The 19,764-nt window shown below is 41.9% G+C and overlaps 1 protein-coding gene across 1 annotated transcript in view; it reads right to left on the bottom strand.

The window, feature by feature from the left end:
* cxxc4 (CXXC finger 4) overlaps nt 1-19,764 on the bottom strand; it is a 34,825-nt gene that overhangs the window by 11,380 nt on the left and 3,681 nt on the right. The window lies entirely within an intron of this gene.

Raw genomic sequence — 19,764 nt, 5'->3', positions numbered from 1 at the left:
CAGAGGCATCACACTACTCAGCCTCCCCGGGAAAGTTTACTCCAAGGTACTTGAAAGGAGGGTCAGGCCGATTGTCGAACCTCAGATTGAGGAGGAACAATGCGGATTCCGTCCTGGTCGTGGAACGACGGATCAGCTTTTTACTCTCGCAAGGATCCTGGAGGGGGCCTGGGAGTACGCTTATCCGGTCTACATGTGTTTTGTAGACTTGGAGAAGGCGTATGACCGGGTTCCCAGGGAGGTACTGTGGGAGGTGCTGCGGGAGTATGGGGTGAGGGGGTCTCTACTCAGGGCCATCCAATCTCTGTACTCCCAAAGCGAGAGCTGTGTCCGGGTCCTCGGCAGTAAGTCGGACCCATTTCCGGTGAGGGTTGGCCTCCGCCAGGGCTGCGCTTTGTCACCAATCCTGTTTGTAATATACATGGATCGGATTTCGAGGCGTAGTCGTGGGGGGGGGGGTCTGCAGTTCGGTGGAGTAAGGATTGCACCACTGCTTTTTGCAGATGATGTGGTTCTGATGGCTTCATCGGTCTGCGACCTTCAGCACTCACTGGATCGGTTCGCAACCGAGTGTGAAGCGGCTGGGATGAGGATCAGCACCTCCAAATCTGAGGCCATGGTTCTCAGCAGGAAACCGATGGACTGTCCACTCCAAGTAGGGAATGAGTCCTTACCCCAAGTGAAGGAGTTCAAGTATCTCGGGGTCTTGTTCTCGAGTGAGGGAACAATGGAGCGTGAGATGGGCCGGAGAATCGGAGCAGCGGGAGCGGTACTGCAGTCGCTTTACCGCACCGTTGTGACGAAAAGGGAGATAAGATAAGATGGACTTTTATTAATCCCTCGTGGGGAAATTATTTCTCTGCATTTGACCCATCCTAGTGTTAGGAGCAGTGTGCTGCCATTTTGAACGGCGCCCGGGGAGCAGTGTGGGGAACGGTGCCTTGCTCAGGGACACCTCAGTAGCACTTGGTCTTTCCGGGACTTGAACTGGTGACCTTCCAGTTCCCAAGCCAAGTCCCTATCGACTTCACCACCACCGCCCATAAGCTGAGTCAGAAGGCAAAGCTCTCTGTCTACCGGGCCATTTTCGTTCCTACCCTCACCTATGGTCATGAAGGATGGGTCATGACCGAAAGAACGAGATCGCGGATACAAGCGGCCGAGATGGGTTTCCTCCGCCGGGTGGCTGGTGTCTCCCTTAGAGATAAGGTGAGAAGTTCGGTCATCAGGGAGGGACTCGGAGTTGAGCCGCTCCTCCTTCGCGTCGAAAGAAGCCAGTTGAGGTGGTTCGGGCACCTAGTTAGGATGCCACCTGGGCGCCTCCCTAGGGAGGTGTTCCAGGCACGTCCAGCTGGGAAGAGACCAAGGGGTAGACCTAGGACCAGGTGGAGGGATTATATCTCTTCGCTGGCCTGGGAGCGCCTTGGGATCCCCCAGTCAGAGCTGGTTGATGTTGCCAGGGAAAAGAAAGTTTGGGGCTCTCTGCTGGAACTGCTACCCCCGCGACCCGACCACGGATAAGCGGGAGAAGATGGATGGATGGATGGATAATTGATTACACCTAACACCATTAATTAAAATAGTCAAAATCCATCTTTTCTACTACAACAGTAAAACACTATCAGACATATTTAACTTTTTATACTTAAAGGGGACCTATCATGCAAAATGTACCTTTTGTACGTCTTTTATACATGAATATGTGTCCCCGGTGTGTCAGGGAACTCACCAAGTGTCAGAAAACACAACCCTCTCTCTTTTCCTCCATACCCAAATCTCTAAAAACGGGGCTTTAACGGATCTGATACAGACTGATCCAGATTTGAAAATAGTCTGACGTCAGTGACGAGGAGCTCCACCAATCAGGGGAATGAGAGGTTGCCGTGGCATGGTAACAGCATGGTAATAGCATGGTAACATGACGCTCGTAACTCGCCCCCCTCCTTTGCAGGGGGGCGTGGTCAGCTGCAGCGAATGCAAAGACAGGGTGGAGGAAAGGAAATAGAGCGAAATGAGGCATGGCTAAAATGCATGATCTGTTTGGTATTTTGAAAAAGAAAACGTATAAATATACCTTATATAGGTATGGCCCTACAATATATTATTCAAATATAGCATGATAGGTCTCCTTTAAAATGTGTTTTTCTTGCTACTTACACATGTCAGAAAAGCGTCATAATACGCTGACAATGTCCAGTTGCATTATATGAACTATTTCCTATGAACAATAAGCAAACTACTTTTTCTTTTGGATATCAGCTTGGCTGCTTTTTCTTGTAATTTTCAGAAGTTAGATATGCCTTGCATTTAGGTGGAACAACACTGACTTATTTCTATGCAACAGAAACAAATATTATTTCTTAACTGATCTTTTTACTGATCCTATAAAATGCTAACGGCTAACAGTGTTTGTAAGCAAGCACTATCCATTAGCACACTCATACTTTCATTGTTCACAGTTCCCTTAGATCAGGGGTGCTCAAACTTTTTTTATTAAAGGTCCACTTGTGGATTTTATACAAGGTCACTGGTCCGGATCACTGGCTTTTTTTATTTTTTTATAATGGGACAGGCTTTGGTCCGGATTGATTGGTCCGGAGTTTGAGAAGCCCTGCCTTAGATTATAACTTGAGGAATATATCATTATGAGCCGTAGAGATATCACTTGTAAAGCGAAAATAAATTATTGGTGTGAATCAAATTCCTGTGACTGTAGTTCTCTTTAAGATATTGATATATTGACAGCCTAAATCAAATACCGCTGAACAATTTTCAGAACACGCTGAAATAAATGTTTTTTAAAATGCATTCCTAAGAACTATCTCAAAATGACTTCAGAACTATGATATAATGGGGCGGCAGCTACTGTAGCTGGAGGAAAAGTAAATCAATGCCTGTGGTGTGTTAGATAAAAGCAACATATAATCTTATTTTATAGCATTCATTTTTCACATGTCCCATAAAACCTTGACCTATCGTAAGTGAGAAAAGATATTACAGTAAGGCGCATGATTGGAAGTATTTATTCTCTCTTCAATTGATGCATCTCTATTTTACTCCCTTAAATTACAAGGTGTGATGAAACAAAATGTTCAGTATTTGGTTCACCATTGCAGACGTTTACTAGCAGCTTCTCAGCTCATATTAAACACAGATCATCATCATGGAGGACTTTACATGTGAGATATTAACACATTTAGTGGATTACCATAAGCTGTTAATGCCACCTTTTCTTTCTTTTAATAGCGCATGTATTCAAATAACCGCCCCTCTTGAATATGGTCATGACACTCACACAGCTAACTAAAGTACAACCTGATGGCATTCCTATACTGACATACTACACAGCGACCATTTTTTTAATCAAGGTCCAGCTTTGCACCAAGCAACTATGCGAGCAAATCAAGCTAAGTGTATTGCGGATGTTTGTGAGTAATGAGGAATTTGGGAGTATTTTGCTGACTAGGCATGTATGAAGTGGTGGGTAGAGGGGGGGGGGGGGTTGTCACAGGGGGGAGATTAGGCTGAGGGGCAGCGAAGGAAAACCAAATCCATCTCCATCTCAGAAACATCCTAACTCAGATTACTTACTTCAGTGGGAGAGGAGGGAGGAAAGAGAGAGAGAGAGGAGCACAAGATGGATGAGAGAGCGGAGGAGGAGAGAGAGAGAGAGAGAGAGAGAGAGCAATTAGCATAGATGCAATTCTGGCACAGTCCTCTGACTTGATATTTGACCTTCTGCGAGAGTCTTGCCAAATATCGCCTGAGAAGCGCAGACGGACCATATGGCAAAGTGCTGCTGAAGGCTGAGTGCAGTGTGACTCCAAGCCTCCGTATGCTAATGGCGGAATGTAATTACAGTGCAGTATTCCTGCAGGACGTATATTTTACTAGCCCCTCCATAGGAGTGGGTCTGCAGCGAGGCGGGCCAAGGCTCAGTGGCTTTGGGAAAATACACTTTTTATCAAACTGAGCGAGCCATTGAGTGGACAGTGGATTGGAACAGTGTAAGTGGGGCATGTCACTTTATGAGGAAGTCAGTATATGTTGATGGAGACAGTCCAATGTGTGAGAGGGATAAATCCACTCTGACTCACACGGCTGAAAGACAATCAGCTGCTCTCTTTTCAGACACGCCCTAATCAGTGATGGCAGATGTTTGCCATCAGCTGCTGACGGCAAAACACCTGATGAGCCTATGACATCACTGATAGGTGTGGCCTAAAATGCAAAAATAGTTGAAAGTGTCAAACATTGACAGTAGTGTAACTCAAGATCTGCCTAATTTGAGATTTAAGCTAATTTAAACTAAAATTCTGGGGAGATTATCCAGCTCTGCCGACCTCACAACTATGCGTGATGTAATTCGATATTGACGGTAGAGATGGAGACAGGTGAACACCAAGCGATGTGCTTCTCTAAGATCGAGCGAACAGGATATGTGAGACAGTGTGATGCAATCGTGACCACGTAGTTTAAAGCAAGTAAATCTCCGGCTTAGGTTTTTAGTTTGAATTTAGTGATTAGCATTGAGTTTGTTCACATCATCTTTGACTGCCAAGATGTAGGGGCATCTGTATAGCCCGATCTTTTTAGTATTTATGAACTGTACACCTTCATTGGAAACGTAATTTATAACACATTAAAATGCAGACTTAAGCAGATAAAAGGACGTATGTGATCAATAAGTTACGTCTGTCAACAATCATATAAAGTCTTCTGTAAAGAAACTATTTACATTTTCATAACTGTTTTAGACTATATTATCGTACAATACAAAACTAGCCTTCAGAGGGTGGTGGTATACAAATACAATAATGTACACTTGTGTCAAACTACATTATTGTGTGTTAAAATTAATTTAAAATGACGTTCATATCAGTCAATATAGGAGAAAATTAAATTATACGTACATCGTTTTTCCACAGCTGTGTCAAAGTAACCCACATCTAAAAGCATTGGTGGAGCAGTACACAAGTGATTAGTACACCCAACCATGCATCCTGACCTCCTCCCTTCTAATCCTCCGCAGACCTGGGATATCACAAGTTATATTTCCTTCAAAATGTTGGCGAAGCACATTTGTAGTATTTAAAGGGATTGAATATTTACAAGCATCTTCATTAAATATTCCTTATATGAATAAATAATGCTTATCCTCAAGAGATATTGTGTCCAGTAAATCCTCGGCATGTGTTGTCAAAATAAGGAGAAATGGTGCAGGAAAAAGGTCTTTTAGTATTTTCAAATTCTGGTATGCTTTAAAAATAACTCTTACACTGTTACACATAGTACAATCTCGCACAATACAGTGTGAGAGATATCTAGGGTAAAAAGGGAGCGACTTTCTTCTGCTGAAACAGCTCAGACGCCATGCCTCCTCTATTTATCATGCATGGAAAATCCCTGCCCACACAGGCGGAGGCTGAGCCGACCCCAGTGGGAAGAGACAGAGGCAGCACCCTCGGGTCAGAGGCGGCCGTCTGCAGCCCGGATCTCCTTCCTGCTACTAAATACAACCATGCCTGCCTCCATTTCACTTTGCTTCACCTAAGTACTCTTGTCCAAGTATCACAATTTTGCACCGGGCTGACACAAAGCTAACTCTCCTCTGGGAGCATGCCCTATACGAGAGACAGCGGAGAGGCTTTCAGGTGCTGCTGAGATTCCGGGAAAACAAAACAAAGAGATGCGGTGGCGGGGTCAATTGAGCGCAGAGACGCGGTGAAATCCGAGCAGTGTGAGCAGGGAGAAGGGCAGGCTTTGCCTCATGGGAGTGTGAGGGGGAAGATGAGCAGGACACGCATTTGAGTTTGTAGATACCTGAGGGATCGGGTATGGAAATCCCCAATTTCTCAACCAAGTCGCGGCCCTTTGAACAGCGCAAGACGTCAACGAGCACGGCGAGAAGCCATGTGGGTGTAACGAAGCGAAGGCTAAGCGAAGCAACATGCTGCCAGTTCTCTGAAATGTTAAATTGAAATGCAAAGCAGGAGCAGGCCTTCTTGTTTTGAGCAGATTTCTCAGCATCTGTGTGGGAGAACTCAAACTCAGAAGGCCTATATGCAGAGCTCTGCATATTTACTGTAAATCAACATAATATTTAGGTTAGGATTAGCAAATACACACAGAAGAAGTTGGATCTCTAATTGCACTTGCGTAATGGAGACTTCAAATCAATCTGTGCATTAAATTCAGCGAGTAACAGAAGTTTAAGTTTTGAATATGTACGGCTAATTGGCACCTGTCAATTCCAGCACCTTTGCTCTGCTTGTATCTTTTGTATACTTAATGTGCTAAATGTGTCGGCAAGAGATGCTGGTATTGAGACAACAGGGCGGTGGTGGCGAAGTCGATAGGGACTTGGCTTGGGAACTGGAAGGTCACCAGTTCAAGTCCCGGCAAGACCAAGTGCTACCGAGGTGTCCCTGAGCAAGGCACCGTTCCCCACATTGCTCCCCGGGCGCCGTTCAAAATGGCAGCACACTGCTCCTAAACACTAGGATGGGTCAAATGCAGAGAAATAATTTCCCCATGAGGGATTAATAAAAGTTCATCTTAACATGAGGAAAGTATTTAAAAATATGTGAGTGACTGCAACAAGTCATCATAGGTTCACTAAATGGATGAATAAAGTGAGGTGGAGCGATTTTAAGAGCTTTTTGTTTAAAAAGGACATGTTAGTCTTATTTCAGGTTCATATTTTGTGACATGTTTCCATGCTTTAATGTTCAAAAAGGTCTTTAGGGGGAGTACGGATGTTAGATGACTCACAGTTGGAGCATTTCTACAGCTTGGGTTGTGAGTTTTTGGTTAAATTATCAATACTTAGAGGGCAGTGGTGGCCGAAACACTAGAAAAAAGGCAGCCTGTGTGAGGAAAGTAATGTTTTGATCCCCAACAGGATGAATCTGGGCGGGGGCAGTTAAAGAATCAGCGCTTGCGTCGCCTCATTAGCTCCATTATGTCCTTGAGATACACCGTTTCCCTGCCTGGTCCAGTGGAGCTGCTCAGAGGCCAGCAGGTCACACCGAGGACTGGGAAGCTTCCAGGTGTGAATGTGTGTAACTTAGGGTGTGTTACGTGGCAAAAGGAAGCTCAGTGAAACCTACCTTGATAGATAATGGGCAAAACAATAACTAACATAAAGTTGATCAACTGTGTAAAATGGTGCATTAAATCTGTTAAAAGACATTTTGGAAATATTTTTGGATGAAATTACCAACTGTGGTTCTTCGTTGTGCTCACGAGAATGACAACACACATCCATACAAATCTGATTTCTGCCTCTGACAGTTTCTCCATAGCAAGCAGAAGACGAGGCCAATAGCGACCTTATTCTTTGTGTTTCTTCTTATCCATGTCTTCGGGAATTATTGCATACTTTAACTTCTTCATGACTCTTTAGAAACCCTTAAGAAACCCTTAATTATCCAGGGGAGTCACATCTTCTGTTACATAACATTAGAGAATGGGTGGAAAATACAACAGCGGATCTTCCCTTTGTATAAGTCTCAGGGAAAATCTCAGGGTTGCAAGATTTGTAAGAGGAGCGGAAAGCAGTAAAAACAAACTACATGTAATTTAGTATTTTTAAAGACATTCCTCTTGTCTTGTTTTTCCTCTCGTGAATTACAGCCTTTGACTGTTTCAGGATTAGTAGACCATCTAATTTAAAGCTGGAATGAATATACATTTATTTGGCTTTTTCTTTTATATCTATATTGAGACTGTTTACATCTGTTTCCAGCTTGGTTTCAATATTTATTTATCTTTGTGGGAGCAGTCATAAGGGTTGGAAACCACTGTTATAATATGCAGAATTGTAAAATAAAAGGCTGTCCAAGAAGGACGTCTTAATTTAGTGTTATTTAATTCTACAAAACCACTGCCAGGTCAGCTCTCTTGGCGTGTGTGAAAAGAGAACCTCCCTCCCTATTATGAAAGAAAAACAAGGATTAAAGTTAGAGTCATGAGGCTAATATTTCACTGGAAGCGACCTAAAACGGAGAATTAGCCTACATAAGTATGGCTTTAGTTAAACTGGAAGGTGAAGCTTAACAAAGACCAAAACAAGAGCAATATGGTGCCAGTGGGCAATGTAATATAGACTTTAAGCTAATCCAAGCAGACTCCCCCCCACTTAGTCATTCCAGCTCCGCAGTGATCAGACGAGGAAACCGGTCACAGTTTGTCAAAACACAGCTTGCACTCTGAGAAGATTGAAATCATTCCTTCCTCTCGACAGACCGATCTTTAGAGGAGTGACAACAAACAGCGAACAGCTCAATGGTTTATCAGTGGTTGTGGAGGACAAAGAGGCTCTCCGCTCAGGAATGAAAATATCCACCTGATGTCATCAAGCGGCGCATCATAAATCCCGTCCTTCGCCTGGGGGACACAGACCGACTTCACGCCTCTGTGACACACTCTAACCCCAGGGTTTCTATCAGGGAAAAAAAAACATGAAATATCTTTCTGGGCATGGTGTCAGATGCTCGCCATGAAATATTCATAAGGTGAGAGCCACAATAGAAAGGTGGCAACGTGCGAGGATTTGACTTGCAGAAAAACTGAAACGCTTAAACCACGTTGACCGACTTCTCCCTCCGCCTGTTGTCACTCACAAATCCACTTTCCCGTCAGTTTTCTTAGATGCACGGCACAAAGCCATCTGTCATTTACTGCCTTTTAACCTATAGATATAAACCAATCAGTGCAGCCGCAGACGCGCAGTTCCTCCGCCCTGTATATTACATTTGGCGACAATGACGTTAACAAAGATTGGAGGTTTTTTTTCTTTGGCAGCTCAATATTGTTTCCATAAGCTTTAGAAGTTACTGTTAAAGGGCAATTCTGCTGTGTTTTGTTTGCTTTAACCCATCAACTATACATACATATTGCATATGTATGAAGCATTTATAGGAGAATATAAGATATACAAGTTTGTCCAAGAAAGAAAAACGTTGCAACGGTACAATCTGTGATCAGAGCATAGAGGGGATATATCTCAAGGGGTAAATACAGGACAAGTACATATAAAATCATGAATGTATTCTGATTATCTTTTTCTTCAATAATGTTTGTAGAGATTATGTTTAGACCAGAGTTCGCGTTAACCGAATATTTTTTAACAATGACGGCAAAATCTGAAAGCCGTCCGTCATTTTGACAGATTAGAACAAACTCAGAACAGCGCCAAAGCTTCCCCGCAGCGGGGCTCCGGTGTTATGCCGTGTTATGCATGCCCGCCCAAAAGGACATTATATTGTTTCCAAACCTAACTTTGTCGAACAGATCAACAAAAGTATTTGCTTAACGCTGTGCGCTCCCGCGAGGTGCTATGGGCATGCATAACACGGCACTAACAGTTCACGAGCGAGCGTCCACCCCCCGTTGACAGTTCACAAGCGTGCTCTCTCCGCCCCCCAGCCCCCCCGGCAGAGTTGTGTACAGGCCTGTCACTACCCGATCTGCAGCCCTGCCCGATCTGCAGTGCGCATGTGCGAGATGTTCCGCAAATAAGTGAGAAATGAACTTAACTTCTGTTAGACAGCTATCATACTGAATAAATATTTACTGTGAATGTATGCAAACATGTATGGCATATAGCTGTCTAATAGCAGTTAAATACATTTCTCACTTATTCTGACAATGTACTTAACCCCAAATAAAAGAACCCAATAAAAAGAGTTATATATATATATATATAATATTAGTGAAGTCATGTTGTAATAACAATAACTCATCTCTCTCGAGTTTTCTTTTTGTGCTTTGCCAAAAGCCACTGTGTCAAGTGTCCTACTTGAGTTGCCGTACGGAGTTCTCCAATATGGCGGACCATCTCGCACATGGGCAGTGCAGATCGGGCAGGGCTGCAGATCGGGTAGTGACAAGGCCGACGGGTGATAATGGTTTTTGACGGAAATGTTGCGATCCTGTCCGTCAAAATAACGGGCAGCGAAAAAGTCTAAAGCGCAACCTCTGGTTTAGACGACTAATACACTAAATCCTGTTTTTAGTCCTCCAATGTGCCCGTCATTTATACGGTCCAATAATTGAAGAATTGGGCCTGCAATGCAAGTAAAGATCACATTCACATCTTTCTCTTAAAGACGTGCTCATTTATTTTTGTGTGTTTCCTGGTTTTAATTCCTGCCATCTCAACATTGTGAATTGTTTGTGGCGACCAATCTTCAAACTGTGGCTAGCTGAGATTTCTACAAGCATCTGAACCACCAAGGACATCCTTTAGTAAGCCTTCCTGTTTAAAGTTATCATCATTGCATTATCATCTATCTCTGATCAAATCGTAGACTGGAAGATCTATTGTAATGGATTACCTTTTGGAAACCAGTTTCAAGCCTCTGCAAACACTAGAAAAAGCAGCGTTAAAGAAGAAATCAAGGGGCCCTTATAATACATGTCTCCAGTCAGTAAACGTCTAGCATCAGGGCCAGAGTAAAGTCATCATCTTATAGTCAACAAGAAGCATCATGTCAACCAGACCCGATGCAGGAAATAAGTGTTGTGAGCAGCGATGGGAGGTTTGAGGTTTGACTCTAGGAGAAATGTTAGAAATCAATAGAAGAACTGTAATTTAGTGATCTGTCCAAGAGTGAGGGAGTAAGAGAGGCTGAAATGCAAACCATCACATACAGAGCAGTCCTCTACACCTTAGAATTATTATCTTAACCCTAAATTATACATGGTGGTGACTCTTTGCCCTCTTAGCAATCAACTCCAGTCTTAATTACATACATACATAATTGCGGGATGGGGGTTAATGCATTAGTTGTTATTTTACAGCCAGAAAAGGAAAGCTGATAACAAAATGTCTGCGCTCATGCTTTCCTGTTTAGTCTCCAGTTCCTCTGGAGAGCACGAGTGACCAACACTAATATATCGTTTTTGTACATAAAATATACAAAAAGCATTGTAATAATAAATATCAGTCTTATATGACCAGAAGCTACAGGAGTGGTTTTACCCAATCACCAAAAGTCACGTGTAAATAGTTAATCAATGTGTAACGGCCCGTCCACACAGCAGTGTTAAAAAAATCGCTTCTGCCCATTGACTTTGAATGGGGTGACGTCACTTTGCCTCGCTTTTCGCCGAAGATTTCCAGGATTTCCAGGATTCAAAAGTTGAGCAATGTTCTACTTTTGAAGCTGAGATGGAAGCGTCCCGTTTATGCAAATCTGACAGTACAAGCGCAAGCCAATCAAACCGCCTGCAAGCTGGGAGAGCCAGACCGCAGTTCATTTTCTAGACATTAGTTATTGCTGTAGCAAATCACCCGGTTCTTTATGACCAGTCGCTAATAACTTACCGGGATACAAACCGGAGGAACCAGCATGGAGGGAGGTGGCAGAGACAGTGGGTGAAACTGGTAGGTTTTCGCCTGTTTGGAGAGTTTATATCCAGTTTACTTCGTTTTAACATTGCTAGTGCTTTGTATGTCGGGGGCGGGAGAGTCATGTGATTGGTTGTTGGTTACATTTCCATCATTTTGCATGAGGGCTATCTAGCCCCACAATCACTATCAGTGTAATTCATGAATAAAAGCAGCATGAAACGACAGAGATATTCCAGATGGTATCTTACAAATAATTATACTAGTCCTGGATATTCCTCGTCTCTTCTCAGGCAAAATCGTTGGATCCATTTCTACTTTAAGTCCACAAATGAAGTGGATGTCCAGTGTCAGCCAAGACATAGAAACAAACTGTATTAAAAATAGTCATTAGGAGAATAATCGATTTCTGTCTTGCGTTGTTTAGTTTACTGTTTTCAAGGCTAATGTAGCAACATAGCTTATGGCTCCGTGAATAAATATACTGGTATTATATCAATATGGTCATATGTCACTATAGAGATTTTCTTAGATCTTGGCATGTGTCCTCTTTCCTCGTTTTCGATGCTGCATTACGGTGCATTGTGTCATTTTCCAGACCAGTCTCATCGAGTAGTTCTATTGTTTCAGCACAATCAGCGGGTTGCATGTGTGAACAATGCCGTCACTTCTCTCCGTTACTAAAAGTGAAGAAAGCAACAGAAGCACACTGAGAAAACTCTCAAAACCAAAAGTGTCCTTTGTCATTCATATACAGAAAATAATAGAAAAAACACTCAAAATAGGAAATTAAAGTGAATAAAAGGACAAAAAACCCACAGATACACGAGAGCTCCTGCAACAGGCGGCCAACTAACATGGCGCCATATCGCATGTTTTTGTTTACCTTGTACCCCTTTGTGTCCTTATGAGCAATACTGATAACACAAATATTGTGTAAATATTTTCTGAAGGCACTAATGGTCAACTGTCAGGGTGTATTAAAAGTTAATAAATCAATTTAGCTGAAATTAAGGCTATTAAAAAGTATTAAACGGCATTTTCCAAGGTATTACATTTTGTAGCTTGTTTTCAATAAGTATATCAATTGTCCAAAGAGGTTGTGTTCTACAGTCTGCCTGAATGTAATCATTGCTTGGTGTGTAGTGTGATTCTGTAGTTTATTGATGGCATCCCGTTGGATTTGACGTCACCTGAACAGGACATCGCGCGCTCACTGCTTGATAGCGCGCGAAGGTCTGTTTACGCCGGTTGTTAAGCAACATCGTTATGGGGAAATGCAACTTGCGTCCAAATGGTTGGAAGATAAGGAGGAAGGACAATCAATACTGTATATAGTTAATGAGGTAAAGTGTGTCGCCAATGTAACCGGTTGAAACTGGAAGTGGCGATGAGGTCTTAAAATGTATGGGAAGGGTCTTAAAAAAGGTCTTAAAAGGCATTACATTTGACTTCAGGATTCCTGCATAGACCCTGACTGTATTATACGTTGCAATACCGATATCAAGGTATTTGGTCACATATATTTTTATTTTCTACATATCACCAAGCCCTGGCTAGGTGTATGATACAACCACAAAAGACACAACAAGGTGCCTGTTAGAGGAATTTATTAATAGCTAATTATAAATGAATAAATATCACGTTAAAGACCTGCTTTTTTCATCTGGCTCTTAATTGTAGATCAATTCAACCATCATACAACTTGCCTTCTTGCACTTCAGCTTAATACGTGCAATATTCCTTGGAAAGGGCTTTGTAAACCTCGCTGTAATCAAGCCAAAACATCAAATATTTTCAGAAACCATTTCATTGAATACAACATCCAAGGCTTGGCGCTCACGATGGGTTTGCAGGAGACTTTCCTCTCACACAGTTTTTTTTTATACAGGCTCGCGGTAATGACGAGATACCTTTTAACTTCTCAGCGTCAGCATCAATAATTGATTCTCATCTGTTTAAAATTTAAAGTGCCACACATTAACGTCCTCCCGCACCTGCTCTTTCACGCTGTCCATCCTCCGCTGGGCTGCTTTCTAGTTTCTCCCCCCATCTCTCTCTGCTCTCCTCGCGATAATAAAGACAATGGCAATGAGCCTTCTTTCACCACTGAACCGGGGATGTTAAATCAAACGGGGGCAGAGGAGGCGACAGACCACATAATATAAGGGCATCGTCCAGACGCCTCCGATTACGCTCTGGCCTTAATTGGCGGCGGTGGAGAAAAGGATGAATTCTTTAACAGTGCCGTGCGGTTGTGCCTTTCTGAGCACAGCGAAGGCCTGAGGAGGACAGCTACTCTGTGCAAATGGAAACTGACAGAAAATCCACACGGCACGACCAATCTAGGGGAAAAAAGGCCATGACAATGAAGAGCCGGTGCTCTTAAGTAGCTAAGGCTAGCTTGCAGGGAAGATGTGTATAATTAAGCGGTCTGCATCGTGGTTCAGAAGGCAAAATCCTATTGTCTTGACGGGAGCTTAAGGTTGCCCTTTAGGTTGAGATGCGTGGCCTCATTTCGCTCATTTTTCACACTCCCGCAGACCTCTGCGACCAAATTAATCTGCAGTTTTAAAGCTTGAATAAATCCAGTAAGTTAGAGATCTGCAGATCTAAAGGCCGTCTGTCCCTCAGGCTTTTACTTCCTCGTTTTGTTCTTCTTCTTTGCCCACGGAGATTGGCTGGCAGCACTCAGTGTTATCTCCAGGGAGGCAAAGGTTGGGGGAGGGGGTGAAGGCCACAGATTTGTCCTTATCTATTCTGAGCACACCTAAAACAAATTAGACCTGGCTGCCGTTGCTTATTTGGCTCCCCTGCTCTCATTAAGGTGCTGAATCCGAGCTATCTTCCTCAACGTCCTGCTTCCTACCATGTTGGGCCTTGTCTTTTATCACAATAGAGTGCCACAGTGACGCGTCCTAAAACCCGGAAGTAAGTTAGCATTTGACCACTTCCGGTTCATTTTCAAATCATAAATCTATCGATTAGATTTATGATTTGAAAATGATAAAAGTAGGGTAGACATGTGGATATTATCCGGCTGAACAAAACGTGATCCATCTCTGTTTCAACCACAGACCTTATTTCGAGCTATTTTCCAAAATCCTATGGATAAATTGCATTGTTTTTTTTGTCGAAGGAACCGGAAGGAGTTTACTTCCGGGTTTTAGGACGCGTCACCGTGGCACTCTATAGCAAAGGTTTCTAGGCAGCCACGCCACCTTTTCCATCTCACCCATTTCACGTAGTCATATCAACCCTGCACAAAGAGTATGGGGGAGAAAGAACATCCCTCTGCTCCAGCATGCTGTTTCTGCACATGACTTGACGCTGGTCTTTGACATTTGCTCAATGAAAGGAGGAATCCGTTCAATTACATTTTTGTGTTGCCCTTTTCCTGCTTTTCCCGTCACCGTGTTATGCCATTAATCAAATGGAAACCTTTTTGGATGTTGTTATTTCAAGGATTTAGCTTCGTCTTTGCAGTTATATGAACGTCAAAAACAGAAGTGCTGTTTAAGTCAACGTGTTCCTGTCAGCATAGTCAACAACATAGGGAGCTGGCACTTGAAATCCTGTGGTTTAATCAAATTAAGTAAACCAGGATTGTTATTTTCTATCTATAGGGATCATCTCCTGATGGAAAGTCTGCATTATTGAGTAATTCACAAGCAAAACCTTGAGACAAACATTAAATAATACATGCCGAGTCTACACCTTGAATCCACATGTTGGAAAGGTTTTTGTCGGGCGTAGAACGAAAGTTTCTAGAAGGATTTCACTACACAGGTCAGACTTTTGTTGTTGTATTGATTAAATTAAGTATCTGACTGCACAACATAATGAATTATAGACACAAACTTCTACAGATATTGTACGGGACTCAACTGAAATACCTTTTATAGATTTATTTCCTATCTTCGACTGGCCGTTTATTATTATTGCTCGATATAACATGTAGTATTCTTTTATGTCTTCACATTAACACTATAAGTCTACTTGTCTCAGTGTCCGTTGAGTTTAAAATCCATACCATAAAGTACAAAATCACATTAAATATGATACTGGTATATTTTAACTGTTGGAACGGTGAGAGTATGAGTTTATTTCTCAAAATGACTCTGAAAGATGAGGTCTGAGTGACAACCGCAAAACACATTTCTAAAGTCCTACGTGTGAAAATTCATATTTTTTACGAAGGCAACCCCTACATTAGTCTAACTCATAAAAGCACATCAAATGTATCTGCTCAAATGGAATTCAATTGAAATAAAAACTGAGATTATTATATTTAATTTCTGTTATAAACTTTGAAAATACCTCAAAGGCCATAATTACCCTCACTGTGGAGCTGCAGTGATAACATGTTTTTATTTTTTCAAAGATGATTTCATTATTTTAAACAGGCTGGTTCCATTGTGCCACTTGTTGGATGCTGAATACAAAGTACCCCAGAACAGCCTCAGGGTCCCAAGATAAATATGTAGGGTCACAAGATAATTAACACGAAATTATGTTTCATTTTTCTGTCCATCCTGTCATTCGTCCACCTTTTTTGTGGAATACTTTCACCGCTTCAGGCATACAAATCCTTTAAATGAAACCATCCAAAATGGAAAAATCTGCTCACAAATCACATGCTCACCGAAGCTATAATCTGTAATGAGGGGTCAGAACGAGACACTGCTTCATTTTAAGGCGCCACAAGCTGAAAAGATTAGGAATCATACAGTCACAAACAAATAATGCTGGAAGAAGTACTTGTATTTTATACTTAAAGGTCCCATGTCATGCTTTTCTGGTTGTTACCCGTCCCCTTGTTGTTATGAAGGTTTTTCTGCATGTAAACGGTCAAAACCCTCAAAGTACACCCCGTAGGGAGTAAAACTCCAACACAGAAAAGACCTGTCTGTGCTGCCCCAGAACGCCTCGTTGGAGATTTCTCTTTTTCATTGTTTACTTCCGGGAACCAAAATGATGTCATGCGGAACCAAAATGGACCAATCCGCGGAGCAGGATCTCCAACAAGCCGTTTAGGACAGAGAGTGAATACACATACTATACAGAGATGCTGTGAGAAACCAATGTGAGTTTGGAAAATTGCACAATATAAATGTATTCTAGTAGACCTCAACGATGGAATTATGATCAGTAGAAATGGCCATGACATGGGACCTTTAAGTAAACAATGCTTAATCGTACATATACCGTATTACAAGTAAAAGTCCAGCATTCAAATTGTTCCCAAAAGTATTTGCAACAAAATGCACTTAATTACCAGAAGTTAAAGTTCTTGTTAAGCGTAATGGCCTATTTCAGAATCCACTATATGAAATTACTCGACTAGGATTATTGATGCGTTATTGTGTCTCTCAATGCTGGTCAAAGTAGAGATAATTACTTTATTTACTACTACTGCATGTTTTTGACCTATAATTATATGGCAATGGTTATTTATTAGTTGATTTACATTTTGTATTGGCTTATAATCTGAATGTGTAACGAATCTAAAGCAGTGATATAAATGTAGCGGTGTAAAAGGTTCAATTCTGACTTTAAAATGGACTAGAAAATAAATATAGAATTTCTCAGATAAAGTACAAGTACCACAAAAATTGACTTAAATACGATACTTTGAGTAGATGTAAAATACATTCCACCACTGCATACAAACACAAATGGATGCCCTCACACCGCGTCAGTCTCAGTGCCACAGTGTGAACCTATCTGTTGAGCAGCACAGCCTGGCAGGACTTTTACAGAATTGCGTCTCTCTGCAGAAATCAGCAAAGTCGAGGTAAACAGTCGAGGTAAACAGAGGTTAGGGCGCAGCATGCCCACACGTGAGGTATTATTGCATTTGAAAGTTAATGAAGGACCTTTGAGCCATAGGAGCTCAAGCTACGCAAAGGTAACTGCTCGGGAAATGTTAGGTTAGATGAGATTCCTCTGCCAGACTAATCCATCCTGAAGCCTGAGAGCAGCTCGGAGACAGAGAGAGAGCAGAATCTGCAGCACAGCAGTGACACAGGGCAATTCTCTAGGGCCTTGCATTAGCGCGCTAAATTAAAGGGGGTATTAGATTAAATTGGCTCTCCGATTTCAGGGGTGTGAGTAAAATTCTGATTTGCATTTTCCACTGCTGCTTAAGATATAATTAGTTCAGGGTGATTCCCATGTGGAAAACACTGACAGCCAAATCTAACTGGCTGCCAGTAGCTTATCGTCTCTTCCAAGGCGCAAGGTACACTGTTGTGTGTGTGTGTTCTCAGTGTGTGTGTGTGTGTGTGTGTGTGTGTGTGTGTGTGTGTGTGTGTGTGGTGTGTGTGTGTGTGTGTGTGTGTGTGTGTGTGTGTGTGTGTGTGTGTGTGTGTGTGTGTGTGTGTGTGTGTGTGTGTGTGTGTGTGTGTGTGTGTGTGTGTGTGTGTGTGTGTGTGTGTGTGTGTGTGTGTGTGTGTGTGTGTGTGTGCTAAAGAGTGTGTAAACGTGTGACTGTTCACGTGTGAATTCGCACACATGGGCTGTACATTTTCCTTTTAAACGTACCTAAGCACCTGGTTCCTCACACTTCCTAAATCCATAAGCACCTCCAACAACAACAGTAAAAAAAAAAAAAATCACTCCCTGTGAATGTACATAATAAGTTTGTCCGACCCAAAGCACAACTTCACACCTCTGAGATGCCTTTAAACTCCAGCCCATTTCCGCAGCAGAAGGTGCGCCCGTAATTACAGATGCTCAGTCGAAAATAACAATTACTGCTGGAGAAGTCCATAATATGAATTACTGAAGTCAGCGAAGGAGCTTTTTAAGAGCATGTGTGGATTTGTTTGAGGGGTTTTCACACCCTCGGTAATTCTAACCGTCTTGGCAAATGGATGTTTTCCAAAAGTGAGTCTACCCATACATTATGAATGTGAGGCCTGCTTCCTGGACACCTGTTCCCAGACACCTGTAAGTACACGATATATGGAGTCAACGTTATAGAAGTCACCGATGGCCACTTCTATGGTCTACACGTCGAACCGGTAACCAATCATTGACCCCCTTATTTAACCTCTTAAACCCCGATTTGATGCAATAGAGTTTTTCCTAGTGTATGAAAATCATCACATATATTCTGTATCAGCTTGTTCGAATACTCAAGTGTAACTACTCTGCAAATGATTTCATAATATATGACACTTTTTATGGCTGCACTAAATGGAAGTAATCTATATGACTTCCTTTGACATGATCAGGTCATTTAATTTATATTGTTTTGAGTTATTTAAGTCCAATGTAAGTCATCTTGTTTCAGGTAGTTTCTATAAAAAGATTAAATTCAGATTCTTACAAACACTGATTTCCGATTGTTTGCGTTGTGTAAATATTTTTACCAAACTGCATCCTGATATGAACTTTTCAAAACTTATACCAAAAAGGAACCTGATTTAGTCCTTGGAGTTGTATTCATTTGCGAAATAGGAGAGTGTTAGATGCTTGGGGAAAGTAGCTACGTTTTTTATCAGGGATATTAGCTGTGGCTCTCAAACTGGGCGTCACTTGACAGAAAACATGCATGTAGCACCAGATTTGTAAATGAGACAGAAATGATGGGAATTCAATTTAAAAAACATGTTTTGCACATTGAGCTCGTAAACACAAATTGCTCACGAACAAGCTGAAACTTTAAGCGTTCACGTACAATTTCAATCTAAAAATATTTACATTATTTCTCTGAAATAGGCACAAGTACTATATACATAGCAACACATAAGAAAAATTACTTGAATAGATAGAATCTACAAAAATGTGTTTTCTTTAAAAATCAATCATGGCGTCAAAAACAAATCTGATGGCCGAAGTTCACAATAAACAAAGGAATCCATACATGGTGTTTTTCCACGAGTAGATTAGGTGATATTTTATAATGAACCTCTTGTTCCTCTCGATGTAATCACTTAATTAATGAGCAAATCATAAGGCCCACAGGTTGCATTTGTTGGTGACTCATCCCCCCTCATGTTTAGTCATTGAGCAGGTTCAAACTTCCAGGGTGAAGAGAGCCATACTCCCAACTTAACATTCATATTCTGTCTTAACCAAATGTCAGCTCCTAAATACATCAATTAAAACGAACCTTCAAAAACAACACGGCCCTCTGATTGTGTCCTAATGAACCCTCTTGCTGCTTGTCAGTTAAGCCAGATTGTAGTGTTTTTCTCTTTCTGAAGTGACAGTGAAAAACACTGCATCTCTCTTGGTGTGCAGTTTGCCCTAGGTTGATCCATAATTGGCCACAATGTCACAAATATAATATAAAAATGATTTAATCTCAACCCGACTGTATAGTCACAATCAATTCATACAGGATCAGTGGGAGAGGATCAGTGCACCCCCCCCCCCCACACAGAACCTGGGTT

Source organism: Pseudochaenichthys georgianus, chromosome 1 (genome assembly GCF_902827115.2).
Source record: "Pseudochaenichthys georgianus chromosome 1, fPseGeo1.2, whole genome shotgun sequence".
NCBI lineage: Eukaryota > Metazoa > Chordata > Actinopteri > Perciformes > Channichthyidae > Pseudochaenichthys > Pseudochaenichthys georgianus.
This window is presented reverse-complemented; position numbering and strand designations above follow the sequence as displayed.